Below are 23,442 nucleotides of genomic sequence, written 5' to 3'. Positions count from 1 at the left end.
TGATGCTGTTGCTATGCCCCTTCGTGATGTTAGGGTCAATGTATTTCTCTTGAGGGATTCCTTACTGTGTCTATGAAATGTTCTTGTTCAGTCTTGTGCTTAAGATGAATCGTCACTTAGAATCAGGTTGGCTGTTAAAACAAGCTGTGAAATCTAGGATCTCAAAATGAGCAGGAATCAGTGAAGGCAGGCATTGAAAAGGAGTGTCAAGTCCTCATCCCTTTGGTTTAGGACCCAATTCGGAATCACCATGAAGCATTATTTTATAATAGAGAGGCAAAGTGGAACGTCACTTCCTGCTTCAGCACTGTACCAGAGATTTTCATCCGCCATTTATTTTCCCATAGATATTTCGTAAAATGCATATAAAATAGTTTTACTTCGTCGAACCAAACGGTTCAGCTAACGCTATAATCGGGAGAGACCGTAGAACATTTCACTCGGACCAAAACTTAAAAAAACATCTAAAAAATATTTTCTTTAAACCCGCATTTTTTTTTAACGTTTTGGTCACAGTGAAATGTTATGCGATCTCTCCTGTTTCTAAATATATCTGTACCATTTGGTTTGAACCAGTAAAACTATTTTTATACGCATTTTACGAAATGTCTATGGGAAAATAAATGGCGGATGAAAATCTCTGGTACAGTGCTGAAGCAGGAAGTAGGCGGTCACTTTGCCTCTCTATTGCATAATGAGATGAAACAAGGGGAATGGTTCATATAGCTGACCTTCTGGCATAATGAGCCTGGCAAAGAGAAGGGGGCGGGACTAGGTTTGAACTGGTAGCCGCAGCAGCTGGTCCCCGCGTGTCACGCTAGTTATTAGTATGTTGATGAAGCCAGATCATATATCAAGACTTTGTTTTTGTTGCATAAGGGATTTGGGTAAGAGGAAAAAACAGCCTGGTCGCCAGAATAAAATGACGGCACTGTCGCTATTTTCATCCACCACAGATTTGGATATAATAATATACATTCCATATCACGTTTACACACATTTGCAGAGACGTAAATAAAATGCGACGTTTTAGAAACATATTTTGCAGACGCTTTCAAAGGTTTCGAATTCACGTTTGATATTCGACATATCGCCGGTTTGCAGACGCCAAACCTTTTATTCTGGCGATTGGGTTGAGAAAAAAAAAAAAAAAAAGATGGGGAGGGAGAGAGAGAGACGAAAGACTGAAAGAGGAGAGGACGTGACAGCAGAGAGCAAAATAACAACACTGAATGAGAGTGTGTGTGAGAGAGAAGTCTGTGTTAGTATTTATTCATACACGTGTGTGTGTGTGTGTGTGTGCGTGTATGTGTGTGTGCACGTGCAGGTGTGTGTGCGCGCGCACATGCATGTGTGTGTGTGTGTGTGTGGGCCTGATATGCCTGGCTGGCACACACTCTTCAATTAGGGCAATGTTTGGGCTTATCAATCATGATAGAGGCTCATTCCCTCCCTGGCAGCCACTCAGCACATGTCCCAGACAGCTGCTGTTTGCTGTTGCTACTGTCCCGTGCTCTGCACAACACTATGCTGAGTTATGGCAGCTTTTTATCACCACTTTTTGGGAACACAGCGTTCCACCATGGCACCATGCCTACAAATGCCAGTGTTGGGCAAGTTACTTTCAAAATCACTTGAAAGTAATAAGTTACTTTACAATATTACTGAGCTGTGTAGAGTAACTCGTTACTTATTACACTACTTTTGCATTACTTTTACCAAAACAACAACAGTAGCAGAATGACATCGCCGCCCCAGAACCATCCTGAAAAATAATTTCAACCGCTTTGAAGTCAGTGTAAACAATCCAAAATTCTAAATGTTATTATTTTCCTTTGTTATTGTCATCTATAGTGGTTATTTGCGTAAAAACACAGTTTGATTAGGAAATTATTGTATCTTTTTAAAATATGTGCTTTGATTTAATCAAATGTAACTCAATTTGTAACTTGAGTTACTTGACAAAGTAACTGGTATAATATTACTGAAATCCTATAAGTAATAAGTTATATTACTGAGTTACTGCTCAAAGTAATACATTACATGTAATATGTTACTTTTGTAATGAGTTACCCCCAACACTGATAAATGCACATGTGAAGATGGATGCTTGGGGCACATGCAGCGGAACAGACCCACCCACACGTGGCCCCTTTGACATCTCCTGATGACCGAGACTGAGGAATGACCTTGCAATGAGACCCATCAAATGGCCGTTTCTTCCTCACAGTGCAGGTGGGGGGGCGGGGGGCGGGGGGGGGAAAGGGGAAATAAACTCCCGGGGCTGATTTCCATAAAAGGTGAAAAGTTGAGAGTAATCCATCAGTGCCAGGCTGGATGTAGTGGCTGTGAAAGCTCATTCTCTTGAAAGCCCCCCTCCATGGTTGTAACATCAGTCAGTGGATCGGCCCGGCCTGCTTCCTCCTTCCTCCAGCCTCCAACCTCCGACTCTGATATCTGGAGACAGTTTGTGTTCACTCAGCTGGACCCGTTCTGTATTCATCAATAGCTGCCTGTCAATGCTGCAAAGCCAAGGCTTTTTCCACATGTGATGCCTGTCTGCCTGTGTGATGTAAGGAGGTGGACTGACTCTGATGCCTGTGTGATGTAAGGAGGTGGACTGACTCTGATGCCTGTGTGATGTAAGGAGGTGGACTGACTCTGGTGCATGTGTGATGTAAGGAGGTGGACTGACTCTGATGCCTGTGTGATGTAAGGAGGTGGACTGACTGATGCATGTGTGATGTAAGGAGGTGGACTGACTGATGCCTGTGTGATGTAAGGAGGTGGACTGACTCTGATGCATGTGTGATGTAAGGAGGTGGACTGACTCTGATGCATGTGTGATGTAAGGAGGTGGACTGACTCTGATGCATGTGTGATGTAAGGAGGTGGACTGACTCTGATGCATGTCTGCCTGTGTGATGTAAGGAGGTGGACTGACTCTGATGCCTGTGTGCCTGTGTGATGTAAGGAGGTGGACTGACCCGGAGTCACTGGAGACTTTCCCAGCAAAGCCCATTTATTGCAAGCTTGTGTTAAGAGTGAGCCATGGGTAATAGAAAAAGGCAGCATCCATCATATTAAGCATTTTTTTTACGTGTGTGGTGTGTGTGTGTGTGTGTGTGTGTGTGTGTGTGTGTGTGTGTGTGTGTGTGTGTATAGCACTAGATGGGCATTCTTACCATGAAAGATGGTGTGTTTGATTGCCCAAATGTGCTGATTGCACAAAAACTAGATTTGAAATCGATCTTGGCCCCAATTCATTTGATCTGGACTTTTCTCCGCAGGAATAAAATGTGTACAGGTAGTACTAACCGTCTGTAATGCAGTTCTTATTGTCTTTTTATTTACCAAAAAAGTATTGCAAATTTCAAGACTTTATTGCAATGTTGGGGAAGTTATTGTCGTGACTCGTGAGTAATCATCCAAGCGCATAAAAGCCAAGTATTCTCAGACTCTGTTTGCTCTGTGTGTAAAGGAGGCAACACATGGTCTGACATCTGTCAGAACTGGGTCTCCCTCCCTGACAGGTCCTCATCACTCAACCTGGGCCTGGAGTCCCCCCACTCGTGCCGAGGCAGATTAATTATCAAAATGGCAATTGCTTTATACCCGGGAAAAGATGAGAGCTATTTCCATAACCCGTCAAACGCTGCGAACACAGAACGACAGCTTTGCTCCTCAGATAGGAGAGAGGAAAGTTTCATTGCTGCTTACGACGACATTACAGTCTCAGCCGCGCACAGAAAAAAATTGCGCGCGTGCATGTGTGTGCCATGTATGCGCGCGCGTACACACACACACACACGCACTCACACACACGCACACGAGCACACACAATGGGATTATTACCATAAAATTACCAATCTCTCCGATTTCAGCTCCCTAGCATTATACAATTTACAATTCTATGAGGTTCTGTATGGTCCATTGGCCTGAAGTGGAAGATGAGGTAAAAAGAAAATCGTCCTCTACTTGAAATAGTGACTGGATGTTTATAACCACTGGATTACCACAATGCATCACCTCCATTCATTATAACCACTGGATTACCACAATGCATCACCTCCATTCATTGTAACCACTGGATTACCACAATGCATCACCTCCATTCATTATAACCACTGGATTACCACAATGCATCACCTCCATTCATTATAACCACTGGATTACCACAATGCATCACCTCCATTCATTATAACCACTGGATTACCACAATGCATCACCTCCATTCATTGTGAGTTCAAAATGAGAAATGGGGAAAAAACGACTCATCATACAATACAGAACCGTCTATTGGAAAATTAATCTGAGAGACACTCTCATTCCTCTCTCTCGAACTCTCCCTTCCCCACTGTCTTCCCCTCAGCGGTGACCCACAATGCTCACCGCTGCTGGAGAAAAGGTTTGAGTCAGAGCGGCTGAATTGAGATGTGGGTTATCACAATTATCATTATAACAAAAAAAACGAACAAAAAACTATCCACAACCCGTGTCACTGCTGTAACTCTAAGTTCATATCTGTATGTAATATCACCACCACTGTTACAATACTACTGCTACCACTACTACTACTGCTGCTGCTGCTGCTGCTACTACAGTACTACTACTACTACTTCTGATACCATTATTAGTATTTTTTATCACTACTACTTTTCGAAGTAATTTGCAAATAGGCTTACATAAAAAATAAGATGAATAAACATGTAGAAAGCGCTCTGGTCTTTCAGAATTGACTTACAGATCAATTTACGTCAACACCTGTTGATCTCCGACCTTGGCAACCTATCTTGTTCCTGAGATCTTGCATTGCTAACTAGCCTACTGTACAGTAAGTACCCTGCTCTCCATGACTCTCCTTTCTTAACCCATTGATACCTGATGCAGCATTTGTGTGTGTGTATCCCTTTAATACCGCGAACCACGTCACGCGGTTTGCGGTCTTAAAGGGATACACACAAATGAGGGACATACACGCAAATGCTGCATCAGGTATCAATGGGTTAAGCCAACGCTACCTTGAGGCTCTCTCTGCCACCGTGATGTTAGCCTAGGTAAACCCAGCCACCACGTGACCTGCTCTCTCAGTTCCCAGTCACTAGCGACTGAGAACAGGTCTGAGAGCAGGTCACGTGGGGGATGGGTTTACCCAGGCTACCGTGATGTTGCAGATGGCCTCTCCCCAACAGTGTCTAGCATGCTGAAGACCATGGATGGGGCTGCGAAGTCCCTGCATCCAACTTCAACTGTCTGACATCTTGCTCTCTGTTGCCTCTGAAAGGCCTCCTTTGCACAGTTTTACCAAGGGGACTATCAGCTGTTGCCATGGGTTCCAAGATCCAACATGAGGACTATGTCTGGTCTTAGCAAATTGACTGCAATGTGTCAGTGCACCTCAAGCGTTTTCTCCATCACCAGGACTTGACCATGCCACCGGCAATGCTGTTTCCCTGAGTGCTTTGGGGCAGATGTTGAGGAGGTCCTCCAGCGTCTGTCGTTTTGGACAGAGAGGCACCCTGGAGTCTCTGCCCTTACTCCAGCTGTGCAAGTTGAATGGGCTGAAGATCACATCGTAGACCTGGATCAGGACTTTGTTGTGGTTAGGCTCTGCTTTCCTCAGCTCTGCCCAGGTGCCCTACCTCCAGCCGATGTTTCCATCTTGTCTAGGCCCCCTGCTGCTGCTCATCCCCACCGTTCTGCAGACATCTCCTCTCTTCCTCCACAGCTGCTCTCACTTCCTCAACATCGGTTAGGGGAGCTACAAAGAGCTCAGATGATCTCTCCTCTTCCTCCCTGTGGTCACCTGCACTCTATCTCTGCAGACCTTCATGTCCAGTGAGTCTCTGAACTGCATCACCTCTCGCTCTCCTCCAAGAAGCTGAGTAGCAGCTTCAGCTTGTTGCTGACCGCCCTGAGAGGTTGATGCTGCTGGGACTCCTCCAGAGACCACAGACATCTTTGGAGGTGGTTGCTGACCCTACTCTCCAAGGTCTCTCCACTGTTGATATTGTAATCCCATAGACGAGGAGTGGCCACAACATCTCAAGTATGGATTATCATGTTGATACAGCCATTTGGTTTAACTTTCAAAATCCAGCCTGCTCTCCGGCCTGCTCTCCATCTCTATGCATCCAGCTTTGATTGCTGTTGTTTCTCTTTCATTTCGTTGTGCTGTATGGTGCCTCACTGTCGTCCCTGTTACAGATGACATTTTATCATGTGATTATTCATCAACAACACTGAAAGGGGATAATTACTGGCAATTATGGTCACATGATCATCAATATTGCGCCACTTCAGTGCTCTGGCGGCATGATGATCTCATTGAGCCCAGTGGAGGAAGTAATGTGGCTTGCCGTATAATTGCAGTACGGTTAATGAATTATTGCTGATAATATCCCATTATTTAAAATGCTGCCATCACTACCACCACGTTTCACTGCTTTTTTCCTTGGCCCACTCGTAAAGGAGGAATGAAGTCAGTCAACAAGTCCACTTATTTTGAATTCGATTTTTTTTTTTTTTTTTTTGCTTTTATTAATTCATGCTTGCAGTGAACCAAGGGCCTGACTGAAAAACTGCAGAACTTTACAATTCACACACTGCTAACTTGTCCTCCTCCTGTCACATCCCCTGGGGACAGATGCTTGAGAGGAGTCCAGAAGAACAGCGTTGACACCTCAAGCTAAAAGAGTCACACCAAAGTGTTGTTTGTTAATGTTGGGTCTACCAATGTCAAGCCTGATGAGCTGAGTGAGTCGTTAGCGATTGATTAATTAGCGAGAGATCGAACTGGAGCACCTTGCCAAGGTTGGCGGCGTCTGAATTATTCAGGATGTGAGCTCAAAGGAATTTAACCTGGATTTAAAGCTTTGTCCTGGGCCTCTTTCGGATCCTAATTAAGGTGAAAAAGCCACAGGAGGAATACCAGCTACCATGGGCACTGTGTGCTACTATAGAACTGTAGTGCTTTCCTCATTTAGAATCTATTGGAAGATATTTAGAGTTATTTGTCGTAAGTAAATTGTTAACAAATCAACTATAGACAAAGCAAAGATATGTCTGTTTGGTCCCTTATATTAAAAGGGTATTTTTTCAGTACTGTATGTGAAACAAATCAATTGATTTCTGATATAAAATTATATAAATCTATAATTTAATGACCTGATTAATGTAGTATATAAATATATAAAAATTTAAATGTATGTGTATGTATATATATATATATATACAGTATATATATATACAGTGTATATATATATATATATATATATATATATATATATATATATATATATATATATATATATACATACATACATTTACATTTACCATTTTCCATATGTATATATAGGCTACATATATATATATATATATATATATATATATATATATAAAATGTATAGCACAAGTGTCTTTTTTTATTGCTTTACAACTTTACAGCTTTTCTCATAATCCAAACTGTATCCAAGAAGTACAGGCAGGCTAGATTATCTACTATTATAGATTATATTATTATTATAGATTTTCTAGTTTCTCTTTCTGTTTCCATTGTCGCCGACAGGCAGCACATTGACTAATTAGATCCCTTACTGCAGGATGTATCACTTAGTAACAAGTCACTTTATACTGTACACGTACATGCTGAATCAGACGGAGCTGTGCTATTGGACACCGTCCACTTTCAAAACTTGATTGCATGGTCAATTAAACATGACTGGCTCCTGTTACGCTGGCTGTCACCACCACGAGCTTCTTCTTATCTCACATTTGGATCCTGGTAGACAGAACAGTATAAATGTTGCATCAGTTCAGACTGCTGTACAGTGAGAGGAGCACTAAGTAACATGCAACTGACCTTGTTGCATCACACTGAAGAGTGAAACAACAACAAAAACTACTTCATGGCCGTCTATTAATATCAAACAGAAATCATGCTTTGTACTCTTTGTTTTGGTCCTGCTTAATGATGTCAAAATGAGTATCATAATTACCATAACTTTTTTTTATATATATATATTTTTTCCCCCGATTTTTTTTTATCCCCCATTAGTGCTAATTTTAATGTATTTATCCTGGTTGCTGCTCTGCCGATCTGGGGAGAGCCGAAACTGGCTCCATGCTTCCTCCGAGACATGGGCAGTTAGCCAGCCGCTTCTTTTCACCTGACAGGGGGAAGCTTCACCGGTAGGACATGGCACGTGGGAGGATCACGCTATTCCAACGAGTTCCCCTCCCTCCGAACAGGCGCCCCTAACGACCAGAGGAGGCACCACATCAGCGACCAGGATATTGCATGTTTTGGTGAGGGGGTTCCTATATGAAGGAAACCCCCAGGGGGCACGGGGAGAACATGCATAATTACCATAACTTTTGAACAAGTAAACAAGTGATGTCACTCGAGCACTCGATATCATCAGTGACGGTCACTCGACAAACACACACACACACACACACACATACGTATTCATAGGGAAGCATAACTCCTCCAGGTAACGTGATGCAATTCAACACATCAAACTATTTCAAATGGGAAAAGACGAAAAGTAAAGCAATCATTTTACTTTCACTTTTGTTTCACTAATGTTTTCCAGTTACAGCATGGAGTAGCTCTCTTTCCCCCATGAAAACAGACAAAGAGAATGATGATGATATAAGAAAAAACTACATTCAATGAAGAGAGTGTCAACTAGCAGCCTATTGTCAGTCAGCCAGACAGCACAGATGGCAGAGTAACAGGTGGATGGAAAGGTAGGGAGGGAAATGGGTCAGAAACTATTAAACTAACATTAACAGAATATAAATTGCTCTGATATTCTGCTTAAACAATTAATTGGAATGGTTAAAGGGTATGTTGCTGCTTTGATGTAATTTTACAAAGTTTCAAATGAATTATTGAATTATTTTTGTGAAGTAAATAACTTTGTTAAGTAAATAAAAAGCATTTACAGACTATTTTGCATGGATATGAATAAAGGTGTGCCTTGAGATTTTGGCTTGCCCTTTGATGTGCTTTGGCCATAAAAGGTTTGAAAACCACCGGTGTAGGCTAGGGGTTAGGGTTGTGTGCATGCATGCGCCAAGAGAGTGAATTGGGAAAATATGCAAAGCATCTGAACAGATGATAGAAGACTGTTTCACGGAATTGTGCTAGGGAACAGTTATGTCCTGTCAGTTATTGTACTAGCAAACACTGTGACAGGAAGTAAGATAGGGGCCATTTAGAATGTTTATGTTCTTGTTGAGTTCAAACTGTATAGCTTTACTGTATTTACAAGGCAGTGGTGCAAAGGCCAACCAGCTCACAAAGAGAACTTGTTTATCTAGAACATCTTGTACCATGCTCCACAATGCAAATGCCAAAAGGCTTTGTGCAGTACTCTCTGTCTCCACCCATTAATTTGCTCAAATGGTAAAACAGAATGAATTTTCATTTTGGGGTGAACTATTCCTTTAATACATTTCGACCTACTGTCAGAGAGGATTCTCCTCATACTTCCATAGAGAGAAGTGGGACTAGCTGATGGGTCGAAAGAGGAACATTGAAACACCAAACGGAAGTAATAATATATCCCCAACTAATCTCAGGCCAAAATAGTTTTTCACTTTCAGTGTCATTTCTCATTTTGTGTGTGTGTGTGTGTGTGTGTGTGTGTGTGTGTGTGTGTGTGTGTGTGTGTGTGTGTGTGTGTGTGTGTGTGTGTGTGTGTGTGTGTGTGTGAGTGTGAGTGTGAGTGTGAGTGAGTAATATTGCAAATATCCGACCACAAATTGACTATTAGAGATTAGAGAAGTGGAAGTTCGTGAGTGTGTGTGTGAGTGAGTAATATTGCAAAGATCCGACCCTCTCTCACATGCCCCTCTTCTGAAACACTCGCACGCCTTCATCTCGACTACTGTCAGTGTTGGGCAAGTTACTTTCAAAATGTAATAGGCTATACACTAGTTACTTTCATTTGAAAGTAATAAGTTACTTTACAATATTACTGTCTATGTAGAGTAACTGTTCGTTACTGAAAACACTACTTTTGCATTACTTAAACCAAAATAACAGCAGTGGGGAATGACATGCCCGCCCGGAACCATCCCGAAAAACAATTTAAACCGTCTTCAAGTCAGTGTAAACCACCCAAAATTCTAAAATGTTATCGTTTTCCTTTGTTATTGTCATCTATAGTGGTTATTTGCATAAAAACACAGGAAATGATTGTATCTTTATTTAAATACCATATGTGCTTTGATTTTATTTTTTTAAGTAACTCAATTTGTAACTTGTGTTACTTGACAGGGTAACTGGTATAATATTACTGAAATCATATTGTAATGAGTTATATTACTGAGTTACTGCTAAAAGTAATATATTACATGTAATATGTTACTTTTGTAATATATTACTCCACGGCATCAAAGCCGGCCTCATCAACCGCCCGCCCGCCCGCCCGCCCTCTCACTCACTATGCAGTACTACTGTATATTCATTGCATATTCAAATCCTCCATATCTCAGCACACAAGGACATTTATTTATCATAGCGTTCTAATGTATTGCTCAGTGCTTCCCCCTTGTTGACTCTTTTTCTATGTGAAATGTATCATCAAGCCTGAAACACTGTCACTCTTCCAAGGTGAGGGCACAGCATGTGGTAATGAGTGGAGGTGCAGAGAGCTTTCTAAATCCTGCTTTTGGGGAGATTTCACCTTGCTGTATGTGCTGCTGCTGAGGCAGCAGTCCAAAGAACCAGGAAGTCTTTGTGCCATGAGAGAGGAGATACTGTAGGTAGTGAGATGAGCGTTGGAGGGAAAGTGGGCTGACGAGGGGTTGATGGAGGACAGATGAAGAGATAAGAGGCAACATCACGGGGGGAAGACGGGAATAGAGGGGGGGATATAAAAAGTGGAGTGGTGTAGTCTGATACGCAGGTGCAGTACCCACTAGCAAAGCTCCAGGATTTGAGTATACCCACTTAAAAATGTGCAAGGATATACGTAAAAAGAAAGAAGGTCCGCACACTGAGCTCCTGTTTACCTTTTTAATTAGCCATCCAGCAACAAGACAGTGACAGAAGAAGTTACATTAGAAAATACAATTTGACAATATAACATGTTTACACAAACATCAAGTATATAGCCTACAGCTATATTACAATAAATATAGGTCAGACCCCTAGAGCACAGAAAAGACAAAATATCAGGCCAAAAGGCCGTCATACGCTACAACTGGCTAGGTCTAAATAGGCGTCTCTATATTTGAAAGGATGACCCTAAAGATGTATCAAGGATTCATATCCAGAAAGGGTCAAATTTGGCCAAGGAGGTGGGACATGCAAATCTGTAAATAGTATCGCTGTAGTCTAGTAGCTGAGACATGAATAACCCTTCTACCAGATATTTACATGTAGGCATAGAAAAGCATGATTTTAATCTATATACAGTAAGTCAAGAAACCCAGAGTAAACTCGAACCTCCTAGACAGAGTTGCAATAAGATGTTTAAAATTTTGATTTTTGTCCAGCCAAACAACAACATTGCCTTAGTTTTGCTTGCATTTAAAAGCAGCAGTGTAAATGATCAACCAAAGTCTCTTGCACACCCGTGTGCGGGTGTGCAAGAGACAACAAGAAGTCTTGTGGCCGGTGCGTAGGTGGAGTAGAATTACTTAGAAAAATAATCGACAACCGCACACAGTTTCGATCACTTCCTCAAAAGCGGAAGTGTGTGTGTGTGTTCTAATGCAGCATGGTAGACATGTCAGGTTGTAAGTGGTCTGTCACCCTTAACATAAGTATTCAGCATCCTGTTCCACCCCAGCAGGCTGGGCTGAATTGTTTCCCCGTTGTTTCTTTATCATAAAGAACACCAACCCAGACATCACACCAATGGCTAACATTGTTCCTCCCACTGCAGCTGCAATGTGTCCAGCACTGGGTCCAGCACTGGGACCTCCATCCACATCACCTGAGAGCAAAAAACAGATATGTGAGGTAAATAATGACTGATCAGGAGAAAAGACTCTCCTCACCATCGTGTGTGTGTGTGTGTGTGTGACGTGTGTGTGTGTGTGTGTGTGTGTGTGTGTGTGTGTGTGTGTGTGTGTGTGCTTAACCCAGCCCCGCCTAATCAAACCCACTTTATAAGCTCTTTGAATCGGCATCCCTCCTCTCCTGCCTATTGTGAGCGTCCCTATAACGTTTCTGCACAAAGGACAGTGGCCACACAGAGCAGAGCTGATGTTCAGATGTTCAGAGATACAGTGCACTGCCCTCAAAGGCTCAAATGAGCCACTAGCTTACAGGAAGGCTGTCTCAAAGCACCCACTACCACTCTTCCTGCTAGCTGCCTATACATCTTTATTCTTTTAAACTAGCGTGTGTGTCTGTGTGTGTGTGTGTCTGTGTGTCTGTGTGTGTGTGTGTGTGTGTGTGTGTGTGTGTGTGTGTGTGTGTGTGTGTGTGTGTGTGTGTGTGTGGCCTCGAATCACCCAGTATCTACTGCAGTTTCACAAAACCATTTATACAACCGCTTATCAACTATAGCTTTATGAACAACATGTTAAAGTCCAGCTGAACCCAAAAATGACTTTTCTTTTCTTTTAGTTCAAATGCCTGGGTATGCAGTACACCTATTTAATAATGTATGCTAAAAAAAAAAGACAAAAATCTAATTTCTTTAGTTTTTCACACTTTTTCACATCAAAAGTTCATTTTTCAAGATTTCATTGATAACTAATCTACAGTTTGCTGACGTCACCTAGTACTATCAAATTTCTACCCCATTTCAACCAATCATATCACGACATGGCAGCTGTCAATAAATCTTCATTTCAGGATAATTTTCTCTTCCAAAAGAAAGAGAAAATGGCGCCTAGTGCCTGTCATCTGGCATAATTCCTATCCCATAAACTAACTACTAACTTGGCCAATTGTATGTTGATATACACAATAAAGAAAACTGTAATGCTTAAGAATGCAAAGAAATGTAACTGGCTCGTTAAAACGCGCATTCCAGGAATATCGTATTTACAGCAATAGCGATAATGGCGCGCGCTTGAGAGCCTGGTTGTCAGGGGTCGCACCTCGGAGATTCCAGGCCGACGTGCTGCACTCTCCGCTCGGCAACACGAAGGCAGCTGGCTGCCTGCGGCTCGCTGAGCTCCACTCAGCCACTAACCTCCCGTCACCAGGCTCTTCCCGAGGAGAGCGCCACAACACACTGAATCCCACTCGATTTGGAGGCGGAACACGCCAGGATTGGCCAAAGCCCAATCCAGTCCCCAGAATTGTCAAATAAAATCATCGACATGCTACTATGACCCGCCTCTCAACCTGTGATCTCAGACAAGTTATGTTTTCAGTCTGAAACGGACTGCGACGCACGCGACGAACAGGTTCAGTTCGACTTTAACTATTATATTTTCATACAGGGCCTCTACCCATGGCCACTAACATGCAGCAGACTCCAAACAAACTCTGGTGTAGCTGCCATCCTGTATCAGCTAAACTCACCTGGCTTGTCGTCAACCTTGAGGTTGATGGTGCATCTGTACTCAGTTTGTCTCTTTCTTGTTTCTTCTGTTACAGGAAGACACTTGTATGTTCCAGTGTCGTCTCTGCTGACATTTCTCAGAATCACGGACACATCGCCTTTGTTCATCTTTATGTCCAGCAGCTCCACCCGGCCTCTAAAAGATGGAGCCTGGTATGATGGATAGGAGCGCTGCTCTCGGTAAAAGAAGACATATTCTTGGTCCAGGTCAGTTCTTTGCCAATTAAGCATAATGATGGCAGCGTTGTTGGGACTCTGACACTTCAGAGTAACATCGTCTCCTGGGTGGGCTGTTAGCTCTTGCGGGCCTAAAGAACAATGGAGAAAATGTGCACTGTCATTGTGATGTTTACTACTTGAACCAGCAAAGGCTTAACCGTTGTCTCCTAACAAACAAATAAACACAACAACAAAAAACAATCAGAGGGATCAGTGATTACGTTATCAGTTTAGTCAGAAACAGACAGAAATTAACCATCTGTACAATTCTGTTGAGACATCGTCAACATCACTGTGTCACTGGGAAGACTATACAGAATTCACTCATGACTCATAACTAAATAACTGTATTCACACAACAAGTCATCAAACCACGTAGCTTCCTCTTATAGAAACTTATGTTTCACCACACGTTTCACCCAACGTCGTCTCTGCTGACCTTTTTCCGTCCATGTGTGTGTGTGTGTGTGTGTGTGTGTGTGTGTGTGTGTGTGTGTGTTTTCTTAGAGGCCATTTACACCTGGTGTTAACATGCATTTTCTGCCATCAGATTGCAATCAGATTGTGTTTTATCACTTGAAAGTACAGGTGTAAACACCCCCAAAACACATTGAAGAAGGATTGCAATCTGATCGGCCAAACCACCTCCGGAGGTGGTCAGGGATGCATTGTGTACACATCAAGGTTATAATAGTTTTGGATTTTTTCATTAGTTTTTATTTTTATTAGTTTTGACTTTTTGTTTTCAATTTCAGTTTAGTATTCATTAGTTTTTAAGGTGGGTTTGATCGTTTAGTTTAGTTTTTAGTTTTTGAAAATGCTCTCAATCTGGATACACCAACTTACAACCATTTCTGCCATCAGATTGCAATGTGATGGCAGAAAACACATGTTAACACCAGGTGCAAATGGAATCATAGAAACCCTGCCTCAGCAAAAAGCTTTTGTAAGAACCCAATTGTTATTAATACTCTTGAGGCATGGAAATGAGTTAGATCTAGGTATGCCTGAAGTTCACCTCACCTTGAGCTTGTTCTGACCTGGAGGAGGCCAAGGTGACCATCAAGAGTAGAGTCCACATCCTTGGCAGAGCGCTGGTCGATGTGAGTTGCTGCCACAGAGTTGTAATGTCTCTTATGTGAAGCATCTCCTTGAACAATGGCTGAACGAGTGTGTGTGTGTGTGTGTGTGTGTGTGTGTGTGTGTGTGTGTGTGTGTGTGTGTGTGTGTGTGTCACTCTCTCTCTCTCTATGTATCGCCGTATCTCAAATAATTTCCACTCTGTTATGTGTCACTTCCCCTTTCTGTTCTGACCTCAATCTGTAATCTATAGTTGGGGTGGTGGTACTTTCTTTGTTGTTTGGTTTTTGATGCAAGTTTCTTTAAAAAAAGTGTACATCTCTAACATGCAGCTAGAAAAAAAAAAAAAGTCTTTCTGATTCTGATTCTGATTCTGATTCTGAACTGAGAACAGAAACTGAGAACAGCTGAAAAGGTTTGTTGTGGTGTGGCTGTATTCAGTAATCTATACACAAAACCAATCAGATGGATCAGTGATGAGATTATCAGTTCAGTCAGAAACAGAGACATAAATTAACCACAATTCTGTTGAGACACTGCCAACATCACACTGTGTCACTGGGAAGACCATACAGCATTCACTCATTATGAATAACTAAATAACTCTGTATTCTTTATCAATATCTATCTATCTATCTATCTATCTATCTATCTATCTATCTATCTATCTATCTATCTATCTATCTATCTATCTATCTATCTATCTACTGTATCTATCTATCTGTCTGTCTGTCTGTCTGTCTGTCTGTCTGTCTGTCTGTCTGTCTGTCTGTCTTTTACCTCTACACTACTCAACATTTTATTATTCTTATTCTTATTCTTATTAGTATTTGTAAGTAGTAGTAGTAGCCACAATAGCCAAAGTAGCAGTAGTATTACTTGCAGTAGCAATACACATACATGCGCATGCACACACACACACACACACACACACACACACACACACACACACACACACACACACACACACACACACACACACACACACACACACACACACACACACACACACACACACACACACACACACACACACACACACACACACACACACACACACGGACAAGTCATCATCCGACCACCAAAAAAAACCACGTGCTCTTCTCTTCGTTGAAACTTCAAGGAAGTGTCAGCTTGCAGTCATTTAAGGTGAGGTTGCAGTCTGCAGCTTCCTCTTTCTGTAAAAAATATAATACACATGCTCACACATTATATCCCATGTATTCTGAATCATTTACAAAGCACATTTGCACTATAGGTATCTTCTGTCCCTATATTCTGCAATAATGTGGAAGCTGTTAACCTGTATCTTCTTCAATATTATATGTTTTGTTTTACCCACATCCCATTCAGCAGTAGAAGTGGTAGTAATATAGCCTGGGTGAACTCAGCCTTCAATGTGACGTCACAGACTATGCTTGTAAGATGGCTGATAGTACATAGAGGTCATGTGGAGGCTGGGTTTACCAAGGCTTTAGTCATACTAGTTGTTAGTGAGCTAAATAGGTATGGCTAGCTCTTTCAGGTTGTAGCAGTAAACAGGATGGGGTGTCGGTCAGGACACAGAATGACGATGAGGAGACGTAGGGTTTTGGTTGCACTGTGTTGCGATCCAGCATTTATTGCAGTGACATGTAGTATTATGAGTAGTCTGAAATAGCACAAATAAACCACAATTAGGCTATAGAATATAACATTACGAAATTAAATCCATACCCATTCACAGTAGCATAAAATATAACTGAGCATTGTAATGCTCATTTTAACCATAACATGAAGCTGTCTACAGCAGAATAACTTACTGTAGTCTACCCTTAAGAGGAATAAACAACTTCGACCTCATGGATGGTTAATCAGGTCACAGAGGGCAATGGAGACGCCCTGTGGCCAAACAAGGTATTGCTAATGGCGTCCACACCCACTTGAGTTGAGCAAACATCTCCCCCTCTACATAGAAATACTATTCACTTAACAATTCCAGCAGCAGAGATAAACACTTCAACTTAAACACAGGTAACAATAAATGGAATACCCCAATCAATTCACTACCAAATAAGCATGGTGACAATTACAACAAAATATCTCTCATCAGGCTGAGCACATGTAGACACACGGTGAAACTGGCACGATTTAACACAGAAACAAGCAACAGACACTTACTTTACAGCATGAACTTAATACCAAAAGGAATGTCACACTGGAACACACACAGGACCAACTAAGGAGGTTTTCAACAGCCACAGGTAAGTAAGCTGGACTAAAACATGAGGCACACCGGAGCAAACTAAAACACTGCCTCTTTCCGAACGGCAAAACTCTTAACGAGATGCAGGTGCAGGCATTACGTCATCTGATCACTTAACGAGACTCTTAAAGGGACAGGCACCCAGAAATGTCTGAGCCTTTTATACAGCCGCCCCCAAATGTGCAGGGCACATTTGCTTCAAATAAAAGGGCTTATCAGTCAGGGGTTCCGGAGCTCAGGGGGGTATCGTCCTCCCCCGATGGGAGAGCTGGCAACATCACTAACCGTGCCACCGGTCGAGTGTACACGTGTCCTTTAATGTTCACATCAGCTGACCTGATGTATCCATCATCACTGCGGTGAACCTTGGTTACATATCCAATGGGCCACAGGGCCCGAGGCAACTGCGGGTCCACCATCATGACGACTGCCTTATCCAGGAGTTCAGGAGGAGAAGAGTGCCATTTCTGTCTGGTCTGCAGGCCAGGGAGGTATTCCCTGATGAATCGGGACCAGAATCGGTCCGCGAGAACCTGTGAGTGCCTCCAACGTCTGCGGCTCAGGATCTCCGTATCGGGATATACCACTTGGGGAAGCGATCCATCGGGCCGCCCCATGAGCAAACTATTGGGTGTCACAGGGTCAATATCTGCGATGTCGGCAGATACATAACCCAATGGTTTTGCGTTGAGGATAGCCTCGACCTCCAGGAGCACTGTGAGGAGGACATCTTCAGGAACAGATTGGGCCCCCACACAGGTGTAGAGTGCTGCCTTGACGGAGCGGACTTCCCGTTCCCACACTCCGCCAAAGTGTGGGGCTGCTGGGGGGTTATAATGGAACTTAATCCGTTGGCGGGCGAGTTGTGTCTGCAGGGTTGGCGCCATGCTTGCAAAGGCCTCTTTCAGTTCCCGTTCCCCTCCTTTGAAGTTGGTCCCTTGGTCCGACCACAACTCCGCAGGGGTTCCTCTTCTGGCGACAAACCGCCTCAGGGCCATCAAGTAAGCATCCGCATCCATACTGCTCAGGAGATCTAAGTGCACCGCCCTGGTGGTTAAACACTTAAAAATAATCCCCCAGCGTTTCTCCTGGCGTCTGCCCACCCTCACTAACATGGGCCCAAAACAGTCCATGCCGGTGGAGTGGAAGGCGGGTTTGTGTAGTCGGAGTCGGGCAGCAGGAAGATCAGCCATTTTGGGGATGGAAGGCCGGGCTCTCCAGCGTTGACATTCGGCACATGCACGCTGGTGTTTGCGAATTGCCTCCCGCCCACGAATGATCCAGTATGACCTCCGCAACTCTGCGAACACCCGCTCCGGCCCTGGATGGTGCAGGTCATCATCATACTTCTGGATGAGCAGGCGTGTAACCGGGTGAGAGGCATCCAGGACAACAGGGTGCAAGGTCAAAGCGTTTAGACCCTCCAAGCGTCTAAGCCGACCGCCCACTCTTATGAGGCCTGTGGACTTGTCGATTTCAGGAGCTAAAGTCAGTAGGCGACTCCCAGATGAGACGGGCTTCCCTGCTGCTAGGATTTTGTAGTCATCAGGAAATGACTGTTGTTGGGCTCGCTGAAGGACAATCATCTCTGCTTGTCGATACTCTTCAGCAGAGGGAGGAGAACCGGAGGGGGTCTGGAGTTCTCGAGCAGTGCTGTCCATGAGCTCCTGCCAGGTGTTGTATGACTTGTCATCTGGACTGCTAGGTATCGGTGAGGTGACTGTTACCCCACAGAAGGCGGCCTTCCGGAGCTCCGTATTGTCCTCAAGTGGTTCTGAGTTGGGCCTCTCTGGCCAGGTGTCTGGGCTCTGGAGAAGGAAGGGAGGTCCTTGTGACCATCGGTTCGGCTCTACGAGGGCTTCCAGGGTCTTCCCTCTAGTCAGATCATCCGCAGGGTTATTCGCTGAGTCTACGTAGCGCCAGGTGCAGTGCTCTGTTAACTCCTGTATCTCAGCTACTCTAGCCCCCACGAAGACCTTGTAGCGGCAGGATTGGGAGTGTAGCCAGGTTAGCACGGTAGTGGAATCAGACCACAACACCGTGCGAGTCACTGTCAAGGTGAGTTCCTTCTCAAGGACACGAGCCAGCTGCGCCGCCGCAAGAGCCGCACAAAGCTCCAGGCGTGGGATGGAATGCAGACGTCTTGGAGCCACTCGTGAACGACCCAGGATGAAGGACAGGTGTATCCGACCTTCATTATCTTCAGTCCTCAGGTAGGCCACGGCTCCATAAGCTTGCTCGGAGGCATCAGCAAAGATATGCACCTCTCGGGTGGCACCATCGAGGTTGACGTCAGCAGGCACATATGAACGTGGAAAGATAAGGAGATGTAGGGACTCAAGCTCAGCCTCCCAGCTGGACCAGGCCTGCAGGAGGTCGGAGGGTAGGTTGGAATCATCCCAACCACGCTGCTTATCCCACAACTGCCGGATGATGAGCTTCGCTCGGGTGGAGAAGGGCAACAGGTAACCCAGGGGATCGTATTGGGAAGCTAAGACTCTATAAAGGTTCCTCATGGTTGGTGCCTCGTAGGCCACAGGCCTGTGTTTGTAGCCCAAAGAGTCTTTTTCCCAGTCCCAGCTGAGGCCAAGGGTTGATTCCAGAGGGTTGGACTTATCTTGTGCTAGCCACAGATCCAGGCTTTCAGATCGGGCTTCTCGGGGCAAGTGGCTCAGGACGCTTGTATCGTTGCAGGCCCATTGTCGCAGCTCGAAGCCCGCAGAGACCAGAAGGTCCCGGAGCCGATCCACCAGCAGCTTGGCTTCACCTGCCGTACGCACGCTCTGCAAGCAGTTGTCGACGTAGAAGCAATTCTCAACAGAAAATCTCAGGTCGTCATCAGGCTGGCTCTGGTTGACAACATGGCGCTGCAGAGCGTACGTCGCACAACAGGGGCTGCAAGTTGTGCCAAAAGGCAGGACCTGCCATTTGAACGTTCTTGGAGGTTCATCCACCTTTAGGTCACGCCACAGGAACTTCAGAAGGGAACGATCATCAGGGAGGAGCCGTACCTGATGGAACATCCCCTTGATGTCTCCGCTAACGGCTATGGGATGTTCTCTAAATCTCACCAAGACTCCCAGCAGAGAGGCACCAAGGGTAGGGCCCGGTAGCAGGTACTGGTTCAGAGTTTGCCCGAGGTATTGGTGGGAGCAGTTAAAGACGAGGCGATTTTTTCCGTTGTGGCTAACGAGGTGATGGGGGATGTACCAGCATTCTTTGGGGGAGGTCTCCTGAGTGACTTCCCGCACAGCACCTGCTCCAATGAGCTTCTGCATTTCTGTCTTGTAGGCATCCGCTTGCTTGGGGTCTTTCAGGAGACGCCTCTCAGTGCTACGCAGCATAGGCATGACTGACTCCTTTGGTCCATGCAACGGTGGCATGTCGGCATGGCGCAGCAGTGGTGTAGCATATCTGAGAATTCCGTCTACATTTGTACGGACCGTCTTGGCTTCAAGCAGTGCTACAGCCTGATGATCCTGCTTGGACCTAGTCACCTCTCTCTCAGGCCGGTAAGGTACAGTGTCCACTTGCCAGAGCCTTTCAACGTGCTTGTATAGCTCATCCTTCAGTGGTAGAGAGGAGGTGAACAGACACTGAGCAGAGGGGGCTGGCCGCCCCATGAACTGGATGGGGCCTTGAAGGGTCCACCCAAGCCTGGTGTGGACTGCAGCTGGACCGCCTGGGGGGCCAAGTCTAACTGGCTCAACCGGTGTTATCAGATGGGGCTGATCAGAACCTATAAGGAGCGATGGCTTGGCTCCTCTTAAGGCAGGTATGGGAATGCCACGTAAGTGTTTGAACTTCCTTTGAAGGCGGTCAATAGGGTACGTATGCTGAGCTAAGCTGAGTCGGCTAGCTGTAAAGGCACCATCGATCTTATAGCTAGTCCGAGGATTGGCAGCTGAGGAGACACGAAGAGACACAGTGTGTCCGTGGAGTACCTGGATGTCTTGCCGGACAGTACGCAGAGAGAGGTCTTCAGGTGTGCCCTTTATGCCAAGAAACTCAGCAGCTGCTGGCAACAGCATAGTCCTCTCAGACCCATCGTCGAGGATTGCAAAGGTGTCTAGGGTCCGGTCCCCATAATGTATGAGCAGCGGGACAACTTTCAGCATGACCCGATCTCCGGCTCCAGGTCGATCAAGGTAGAGGGAGTCAGAGGCGGAGTTTGTGAAGCAGCTCTCTTCCTTAACTGCTACATCTCTATTCCCCCTCTCTGGTCTTGTATTTATCTCATGGAGGGCCAGGAGGTGCTTTCCCTGACAGAGGTTGCAGGGTTTCTTCAGCGTACACTGGGCTGCTTGGTGGTTGCGTGCACAGCGCCAGCACCGTTTGTTCACCTGGATCCACTCTTTGAGCTGATCTTTGGAGAGTTTAGAAACTTCACTGCACTGACTGAGGTAATGCTCAGTGCTCTCACAGTAGGCACAGTAGGCTTTACTCAGTCTCTTTGTCACTGAACCCCCCTTGCGTGGCAGGAAGGTGGTCTCTGAAGACTCTCTACCTCCATGTAGGACTGTCACGGTTGGTTTCCCAGGACGACCATCAGTCCTCATGTTCGGCCTTTCTTTACTGCTTCGTCCAGTGGCTTGACTGTCGAAGCCCTGGCACCACGACTCATAGCGGAGCCATTCTGAAAGATCACGTAGCGTGTGGGTAGCACCAGGCTGCTTGAACTGATGACGGCGGAAGTCGGCTCGCTGCTCTGCTGGGAGCTTACACAGCAGTCGTGCTACGTGGGAGCCACAGCTCAGTTCTACCTCTCCCTCAGGACCCAAGGTCTGCAGAAGTCCCACTAGTGATTGTATCTGGAGAGAGAACCTCTGGAATGCCGCAATGTCTCCACGTTTGACTTCAGGGGCATCTAGGACACTTGCTATCTTCCTTAAGGCCAGCTGATGGGGTTGGCCGAATTTATCATGCAGGGCTGTCATCGTATCAGTGTAAGGGGTTTGTGAGTTTAGATAGGCATCGGCTATGAGCCTAGCTTCTTCCAGCCTTAGATGATCTACGAGTATTTGATACTTGAAGAGTTCTGTGGTGTTAGGTGGGAGAAGATTCTCTAGAGCTATGCGCATCCTCGCAAACTCACTGGGATCCGGGTGTATGAACTTGGGAATAGTGGGTTTGGGGCCTCTATACACATGTTCAGGTGGAGAAGGCTGCATTAGGTGGTGAGGTGGTAGCATGCCAGGTACCACCCTAGTGGCTGTCGAGGGGTAGTACACCTGTCCAGGTGTTGAGTGCCTTAGGCCTGCATAGACTGGAGCAGGATGTGCAGGTGGCTGAGAGGGATGTGCAGGAGGGTATGATGAGATCCATCTGTGGGGAGCAGGGGGTAGAGGCTGAGAATGCCATTGTATTGGTGGTGGAGGCTTACAGGGTGGATATACAGCTGTGACTTTGGGGGTGTAGTAGGGTTGGCTGCTGTATACTTGTTGTTCCTCTAAATTAAGGTTGCACATGTCTCTATGCAGGTCCTCATCAGGTTCAAGCCATGGTGGAGGGTCAGGCCAGTCCTCGGCCTCCTTTGATTCCGCAGTAATGGGGTAACCCCTCGAGGCTACAGCACTGGCTGGTGGAGGTTGAGGCCATGGGGGAGGATCGTAGGTGCTATATTTCGGGGCTGGGTGGTTAGCTTGATCCATGTCTGCTTTCAGTGAGCGGGCGACCTCAATTAGCTCTTTAATCTCGCTCCGTGCCTCATTAAGATCCTTTATCCCTGACTCGAAGACATGACGGGATTCATGCAGTTTTGCATTCTCTTCCTGGATAGACCTCATTTCCTGGTGGAACCGGGGAGCCGAACCTGGACTCTGCAGGTAGGAGGGTGTATGTTGAGGTCGAACCTCACTGGTCACGTCCCACCTCTGGATGCGGCCTGGGGCTAGCTGAGAAAGCTCAGGTTGAGCAGCATCCCCATGGGGGCTACCAGAGTGAGACTGGGATGCCTGGAAGGGGGTCATCTGGACTGAACCCTCCACTGGTTGATACACCCTCCCCTCAGAGATAGGAGGTGGTAAGGCCCACTGGAACTGGTCTCTTTGACGATATCCGGCATACTCCACTTCGTAATCTTGATATCTCGGAGGTCGTTGTATTTGCCGTTTCGGCCTCACTGCAGGGTACATCTCTTCACCCGACGCCATCTTGAATACTGTTATCCGGCTCGAAGGACCAATGTTAGTGAGCTAAATAGGTATGGCTAGCTCTTTCAGGTTGTAGCAGTAAACAGGATGGGGTGTCGGTCAGGACACAGAATGACGATGAGGAGACGTAGGGTTTTGGTTGCACTGTGTTGCGATCCAGCATTTATTGCAGTGACATGTAGTATTATGAGTAGTCTGAAAT

Source organism: Poromitra crassiceps (genome assembly GCF_964638095.1).
Source record: "Poromitra crassiceps genome assembly, chromosome: 21".
NCBI lineage: Eukaryota > Metazoa > Chordata > Actinopteri > Beryciformes > Melamphaidae > Poromitra > Poromitra crassiceps.
This window is presented reverse-complemented; position numbering follows the sequence as displayed.